Source organism: Rutidosis leptorrhynchoides, chromosome 10, assembly GCF_046630445.1.
Source record: "Rutidosis leptorrhynchoides isolate AG116_Rl617_1_P2 chromosome 10, CSIRO_AGI_Rlap_v1, whole genome shotgun sequence".
In the NCBI taxonomy this organism is placed as follows: domain Eukaryota; kingdom Viridiplantae; phylum Streptophyta; class Magnoliopsida; order Asterales; family Asteraceae; genus Rutidosis; species Rutidosis leptorrhynchoides.
In genome coordinates, this window is record NC_092342.1 from 66,783,852 (window position 1) to 66,793,259 (window position 9,408).

Genomic DNA, 9,408 nt, shown 5'->3' on the forward strand with positions numbered 1-9,408 from the left:
AACACTGCTTCCCACTCACATGAGTGGCATCAAGAAAAAGACATCGTTAGATCATCTAAAGCGGCTACAGCCGATTCTAGCCATGACTTTAATTCCATGTCCGCAAAGATAGATTCTTTCGAGAGACGAATGGAAAAGATGACTAAAGATATTCATGCAATATGAATTAGTTGTGAGCAGTGTGGAGGACCACATTTGATAAAAGATTGTCTCAGTATTGAACAAACAATGGAACAAAGAGAGAATGTTTCATACATGAACCAAAGGCCTGGAAATAATTATCAAAATAATTATCAACCGCCATGACCAAACTACAATCAAAATCAGAATTATAATCGAAATGTTCCATACAACAACCAACAAGGTCCTAGCAATCAACAAGTATCTAATAATACTTACAACCAGCAAAGACCTATTTTTCCAATTAAACCAGCACAAACCGATGATAAAAAGACAAATTTAGAAGACATGATGTCGAAACTAGTTGAATCTCAAACTCAATTTTTCACATCTCAGAAACAAACCAATGAACAAAATGCTCAAGCATTTAGAAATCAACAAGCTTCTATCCAAAATCTGGAACAAGAAGTAAGCAACCTAGCAATATTGATAGGTGAAAGAAAACTGGGGAGTCTACCTAGCGATACAAATGCTAACCCCCGAAATGAAACAGCTAAAGCCATTACCACGAGAAGTGGTATTACACTTAAACCACCTGAAATACCTGTAATTTCTGATAACTCTATTCCTACTCCACAAGAATCACAGCCTGAGCAAAAGAAGGAAACAAAACCGGTAGTTGAAAAGGTTAATGAAGATAATACAGTTAAGGCTAAACCTTATGTTAAACCATACCAACCACCACTTCCTTACCCAAGTAAAATGAGAAAAGAAAGAATTGAAGCCGAGCAATCCAAATTCTTGGATATGTTTAAACAAATAAATGTCAATCTTCCTTTCATTGATGTAATTTCAGGAATGCTAAGATATGCTAAATTCTTGAAAGATCTAATCACAAATAGAAAGAAAATGGAAGAACTCTCGGCTGTTACTATGAATGCTAATTGTTCTGCAGTGTTGTTGAATAAGATACCAGAAAAACTCTCTGATTCAGGAAGTTTCACAATTCCATGTTTTCTGGGTAGTCTTAGTTCAATAGAAGCATTGGCAGACTTAGGTGCTAGTATAAATTTAATGCCGTATTCACTATACACTAAACTAGACCTTGGAGAATTGAAGCCAACACGAATAAGTATACAACTAGCTGATCGATCAGTAAAATATCCTAGAGGGATAATGGAGAACATGCTAGTTAAAGTTGGTACTTTAGTATTTCCAGTAGACTTTGTTATTCTGGACATGGAAGAAGATTCTCGAGTTCCTCTTATATTAGGAAGACCATTCTTAAACACGGCTAAAGCAATAATAGACGTGTTCGGTAAGAAATTGACCCTAAGTATAGAGGACGAGAGTGTTACCTTTTTTGTGGATAGAGCCATGCAACAACCGCAATCTGCAGATGATACATGTTATTATATTCAAACTATAGATTCACATGCAGAATTGTTAGAAGAATTTCCAGAATTACAAGGAACAGGAGAATGTTCTTTAGGAGAAGGAACTGAACCAATTAATGAAGCTGAAATGTTAGCTACACTCATGGCTAATGGATATGAACCAACAACAGAAGAAATTCAAATGCTAAAAGAAGAAGACAGATATCGATACAAATCATCGATAGAAGAACCACCGACATTAGAGTTAAAGCCACTTCTAAACCATTTGGAATACGCTTATTTACATGGTGAATCTGAATTACCTGTAATAATATCGTCTTCTCTTACGAAAAATGAAAAATCTCAACTCATTTCTGTGCTAAAATCTCATAAACCAGCTATTGCATGAAAGATTCATGACATTAAAGGCATAAGTCCTTCGTATTGCACACATAAAATCCTTATGGAAGAAGGTCATAAAACCTATGTGCAACGCCAACGAAGACTAAATCCAAATATGCAAGATGTTGTTAAGAAAGAAATTATTAAACTGCTAGATGCAGGTTTAATTTATCCAATCTATGATAGTCCATGGGTAAGCCCAGTTCAATGCGTACCTAAGAAGGGTGGCATGATTGTCATCACAAATGAAAAACATGAACTTATTCCTACTAGGACTGTAACAGGATGGCGTGTCTGTATTGATTATAGAAAATTAAATGACGCCACCAGAAAATATCACTTTCCCTTACCTTTTATTGATCAAATGTTGGAAAGATTAGCCGGAAACAGTTACTATTGTTTTCTTGACGGTTTCTCCGGATACTTTCAAATTCTAATAGCACCCGAGGTGTAGTAACCCGAACTTTTCCATGTTTATATATATTAAATGAAATTGTTATTTACAAAATTAAGTGTTTCCAACATGTTAAGCAATCAAACTTGTTAAGACTTGATTAATTGAAATAGGTTTCATATAGACATTTGACCATCCAAGTTGACCGGTGATTCACGAATGTTAAAACTTGTAAAAACTATATGATGACATATATATGGATATATATATAGTTAACATGATATTATGATAAGTAAACATATCATTAAGTATATTAACAATGAACTACATATGTAAAAACAAGACTACTAACTTAATGATTTTGAAACGAGACATATATGTAACGATTATCGTTGTAACGACATTTAATGTATATATATCATATTAAGATATATTAATACATCATGATATCATGATAATGTAATAATTTAACATCTCATTTGATTTTAATAAACAATGGGTTAACAACATTTAACAAGATCATTAACTTAAAGGTTTCAAATCAACATTTACATGTAACGACTAACGATGACTTAACGACTCAGTTAAAATGTATATACATGTAGTGTTTTAATATGTATTCATACACTTTTGAAAGACTTCAAGACACTTATCAAAATACTTCTACTTAACAAAAATGCTTTTAATTACATCCTCGTTCAGTTTCATCAACAATTCTACTCGTATACACCCGTATTCGTACTCGTACAATACACAGCTTTTAGATGTATGTACTATTGGTATATACACTCCAATGATCAGCTCTTAGCAGCCCATGTGAGTCACCTAACACATGTGGGAATCATCATTTGGCAACTAGCATGAAACATCTCATAAAATTACAAAAATATGAGTAATCATTCATGACTTATTTACATATAAACAAAAATTACACATCCTTTATATCTAATCCATATACCAACGACCAAAAACACCTACAAACACTTTGCTAGCTTACTTCCAAACTTGTAGAGTGATCATCCAACCTCAAGAAATCTTTCTTATTTACAGTAAGATATCTTTCTAATACAAGGTAATACTCATATTCAAACTTTGATTCAATTTCTATAACTATAACAATCTTATTTCGAGTGGAAATCTTACTTGAACTTGTTTTCGTGTCATGATTCTACTTCAAGAACTTTCAAGCCATCCAAGATCCTTTGAAGCTAGATCATTTTTTGTCACTTCCAGTAGGTTTACCTACTAAACTTGAGGTAGTAATGATGTTCATAATATCATTCGATTCATACATATAAAACTATCTTATTCGAAGATTTGAACATGTAATCACTAGAACATAGTTTAGTTAATTCTAAACTTGTTCGTAAACAAAAGTTAATCCTTCTAAATTGACTTTTAAAATCAACTTAACACATTATCTATATCTATATAATATGCTAACTTAATGATTTAAAACCTGAAAACACAAAAAACACCGTAAAACCGGATATATACCGTCGTAATAACACGGCGGGCTGTTTTGGGTTAGTTAATTAAAAACTATGATAAACTTTGATTTAAAAGTTGTTATTCTGGGAAAATGATTTTTCTTATGAACATGAAACTATATCCAAAAATTATGGTTAAACTCAAAGTGGAAGTATGTTTTTTAAAATGGTCATCTAGACGTCGTTCTTTCGACTGAAATGACTACCTTTACAAAAATAACTTGTAACTTATATTTCCGACTATAAACCTATACTTTTTATGTCTAGATTCATAAAATAGAGTTCAATATGAAACCATAGCAATTTGATTCACTCAAAACGGATTTAAAACGAATAAGTTATGGGTAAAACAAGATTGGATATTTTTTCTTGTTGTAGCTACGTGAAAATTGGTAACAAATCTATATTAATCATATCCTAGCTAACTTATATTGTATTATACATGTATTCTAATATATTATGTAATCTTGGGATACCATAGACACGTATGCAAATGTTTTGATATATCATATCGACCCATGTGTATATATTATTTGGAACAACCATAGACACTCTATATGCATTAATGTGGGAGTTAGCTATACAGGGTTGAGGTTGATTCCAAAAATATATATACTTTGAGTTGTGATCTAGCCTAAGACGTGTATACACTGGGTCGTAGATTGATTCAAGATAATATATATCAATTTTTTTCTGTACATCTAACTTTGGACAACTAGTTGTAGGTTACTAACGAGGACAGCTGACTTAATAAACTTAAAACATCAAAATGTATTAAAAGTGTTGTAAATATATTTTGAACATACTTTGATATATATGTACATATTTGTTATAGGTTCGTGAATCGACCAGTGGTCAAGTCTTACTTCCCGACGAAGTAAAAATCTGTGAAAGTGAGTTATAGTCCCACTTTTAAAATCTAATATTTTGGGATGAGAATACATGCAGTTTTATAAATGTTTTACGAATTAGACACAAGTAATTGAAACTACATTATATGGGTGAATGATCGAAGCCGAATATGCCCCTTTTACTTGGTAACCTAAGAATTAGTAAACCGATCTACTAATTGACGCGAATCCTAAAGATAGATCTATTGGGCCTAACGAACCCCATCCAAAGTACCGGATGCTTTAGTACTTCGAATTCGTTTTTATCATGTCCGAAGGATTTCCCGGAATGAGAGGGGATATTCTTATATGCATCTTGTTAATGTCGATTACCAGGTGTTCACCATATGAATGAATTTTATCTCTATGTATGGGATGTATATTGAAATATGAAATCTTGTGGTCTATTATTATGATTTGATAATATATAGGTTAAACCTATAACACACCAACATTTTTGTTGACATTTTAAGCATGTTTATTCTCAGGTGATTATTAAGAGCTTTCGCTGTTGCATACTAAAATAAGGACAAGATTTGGAGTCCATGCTTGTATGATATTATGTAAAAACTGCATTCAAGAAACTTATTTTTGATGTAATATATTCTTATTGTAAACCATTATGTAATGGTCGTGTGTAAACGGTATATTTTAGATTATCATTATTTGATAATCTACGTAATGCTTTTTAAACCTTTATAGATAAAATAAAGGTTATGGTTGTTTTAAAAATGAATGCAATCTTTAAAAAACATCTCATATAGAGGTCAAAACCTCGCGACGAAATCAATTAATATGGAACGTTTATAATCAATATGAACGGGACATTTCAGTTGGTATCCGAGCGTTGGTCTTAGAGAACCAGAAAATTGCATTAGTGTGTCTTACCGAGTTTGTTAGGATGCATTAGTGAGTCTGGACTTCGACCGTATTTTTCTTCAAAAACGATTGCTTAACATTTTTGTTGTTGGAAACTATATATTATTAACATGTAAATATTATGTGATATATTAATCTCTTAACATGTTTGATATTGTGTGATAGATGTATACCTCTAGTACAAATCCCATTGATTCACCTAATAATAATGAAGAATCAAATATATTTTGGGAAGATTCACAAATTCCCGAAGAGGAACCTGAAGAAGAGGAACCGGAAGAGGAGGAACCGGAAGAAGAGGAACCAGAAGAGGAGGAATCGGAAGAGGAGGAACCAGAAGAAGAAGAGGTTCCGGAGGAAGAAATATTAATACCTATAGTAAATCGATTAAATAAAAGAAAATCTTCAACCAACGGTCCAAAGTTAATAATGGTCAATGGTGTTTCCGCCGAGGAAGCAAAATATTGGGAGAATTACCAATTTTCCGATGAATCGGATCCCGATGAGGATTTCGATGATGTTATAGAAATTACCTCGACCCAATTTAATAAAGCGAAAGAAAATAATAAGGGAAAAGGTATAAAAATAGAGAAACCCGATTCCAACCCCGATGAACTTTATATGTATCGACAACATCCGTATTTCCTAAAATGTAACAATGACCCAGGAACCTCTAAACCACCAGGTTTTTCTAAACCGTTATGGAAAACGACAGCTCGTATTAGAGGAACATCATATATTCCTAGAAAAATAGGAAAACGAACCAAGTTCGAAGAAGAAGAAACCAGTGATTCAGATTAGAGGGTTGTAATCATGTTGTGTATTATATGTATTGTACTGTGCTTGTACTTTTATGTTCTATGTAAAAATTGCTTGTATTGTTTGTTAATTATCTTTTACGAATCTAATCATTGTCTATTTTACAGTATAAAAACAAAATGGACGTTAAGAGTAGACGACCGAATATTTTAGAAGACCTACCAGAGGATATGATTGAGGAAATCTTGTCTAGAGTCGGTCAGAATTCATCAGCACATTTAGTTATGGCGAAATTAACTTGTCAAACATTTGAAAGACTTTCCGGAAATGCCTTAGTTTATAAAAGGCTTTCCTTTGATAGGTGGGGTATATCACATTGGGGAGACCGTAAGTTACGCCGTGTTTTCTTTAAAGCATTAAATGCGGGGAACCCAAATGCAATTTTACGCTACGGGTTAAGAACCTATTTTGACTCAACATATCCCAACATAGGATTTTGTGAATTAGAAAAAGCTTCTAACATGCAACATAAAGAAGCATGTTATGCTTACGGGTTAGTGATGTTCGCTTCTTACCAAACTGAGAAAAAGAACATCAGATTGCAGCTTTTAAATAAAACTTTCCCACAAGTGACGGATTCAGTAGTTGGGGTGAGAAACAAGGTTTTTAGATTATTACGGGGCTGTTGGACATTACGAAACCCTCGTCCTTTTGACGACATTACAACATGCTGCCTAGCCAATGGTCATAACGGTTATTTTCCACAAGACCAAGGATGGGAAGTCATCTTAGTAAAACCAGAATGCATGACTTGTTTCTGGAATTATGAACTACGTGTCTTTATTTCCTTTGCTGAACAACTTGCGTATTAACTAGATTTATCTTCAAAACTGTCCTGTATCAAAGTGTACTATATTTCATGTTATATGTAATATAGCGAAGTTGTAAGTTTGAAGAATATTTATATGTGATATATTATTATAATCAGTTTTTCATATGAAATTGTAGTAGTTGAATTGTATATTAGCTACTAAGTATGAACTTAACGGGTAGATAGTACCCGAATTTAAACTTATAAAACGCTAATATGAAGAAAAAGCTTTTATAAATGAGTTCATATTATGCTACGAAATACTATTGACTACTCTTAATATTCTATATGATTAACTCGATTCAGTTGTCTATTTTGAAGGAAATGGCACCGACTACTCGACACACCATGAATATGAACGAAGAGGAATTTCGTACCTTTCTTGCTGCAAACATAGCCGCAGTACAGGCTGCGCTACATACCAACAATAATGCTGAATCTAGCAATGCAGCTAACGGCACAAGAAATCGTGTAGGATGCACCTACAAAGAATTCACTGCCTGCAAACCTTTGGAATTTGATGGAACCGAAGGACCAATTGGATTGAAACGGTGGACCGAGAAAGTCGAATCGGTGTTTGCCATAAGTAAGTGTACTGAAGAGGATAAAGCTAAGTACGCTACGCATACCTTCACAGGTACTGCGTTAACGTGGTGGAACACCTATCTTGAACAGGTAGGACAAAATGCTGCTTACGCACTACTGTGGTCGGCATTCAAGCAATTGATGAACGAGCAGTACCGTCCTAGAAACGAAGTCAATAAACTCAAGGCAGAACTTAGAGAGTTACGAACACAAGGGTTCGACGTTACCACATATGAACAACGATTCATAGAGTTGTGCCTATTGTGTCCAGGAGCATTCGAAGATGAAGAAGAGAAGATCGACGCTTTTGTAAAAGGGTTACCAGTAAGGATTCAAGAAGATGTGAGTTCACACGAGCCCGCTTCTATGCAAAAGGCAAGTCGAATGGCTCATAAACTCATAAATTAGATTGAGGGAAGAATTAAAGAGCAGGCGGCCGAAGAAGCCAACACGAAACAACTCAAGAGGAAGTGGGAGGAAAACGGTGACAAGAGTCACCAGTACAACAACAACAACAATTACAACCACAATCGCAACAACTATCCCAACAACCGCAACAACAATCTCAACAATAACCGCAATCTTAACAATAACTACAACAAACATCCCAACAACAACAACAACAACTCCAACAACCGTTTCAACAACAATAACAATCCCAACAACAATCTCAATAACAACAACGGTAACAAAAACCAAAAACAGCCATGTCATAGGTGTGAAGAAAATCATCAGGGGTTTTGCACAACATTTTGCAACAGGTGTAAAAGAAATGGTCATAGCGCGACAAAGTGTGAGGTCTACGGACCAAAGTTTAACAGAACTAAAGGAACAAATAATGCCGAAACAAGTAATGCCGAAAGAATAGTGTCGGAGCAAGTAATACCAACGATGTTTGTTATAAATGTGGAAAACTGGGCCACATTATTAGAAATTGCCCGAATCAGGGGAATACTAATGGGCAGGGCCGTAGAAGAGTTTTCAATATTAATGCGGCAGAAGCACAGGAAGACCCGGAGCTTGTTACGAGTACGTTTCTTATTGACGATAAATCTGCTTATGTTTTATTTGATTCGGGTGCAGATAGAAGCTATATGAGTAGAGAATTTTGTGCTAAATTAAGTTGCCCATTGGCCCCTTTGGATAGTAAATTTTTACTCGAATTAGAAAATGGTAAATTAATTTCAGCAGATAATATATGTCGAAATCGAGAAATTAAACTGGTTAGCGAAACATTTAAGATTGACTTGATACCAGTAGAGTTAGGGAGTTTTGATGTGATAATCGGTATGGACTGGTTGAGAGAACTGAAAGCAGAGATCGTTTGTTACAAAAATGCAATTCGCATTATACGAGAAAAAGGAAAACCCTTAATGGTGTACGGAGAAAAGAGCAACGCGAAGTTAAATCTTATTAGTAACCTAAAGGCACAAAAATTAATAAGAGAAGGTTGCTATGCTGTGCTAGCACACGTCGAGAAAGTCAATTCCGAAGAAAAGAACATCAATTATATTCTCGTCGCAAAAGAATTTCCCGATGTATTTCCGAAAGAATTACCGGGACTACCTCCACACCGATCCGTTGAATTTCAAATAGACCTTGTACCGGGAGCTGCACCAATAGCTCGTGCTCCATACAGACT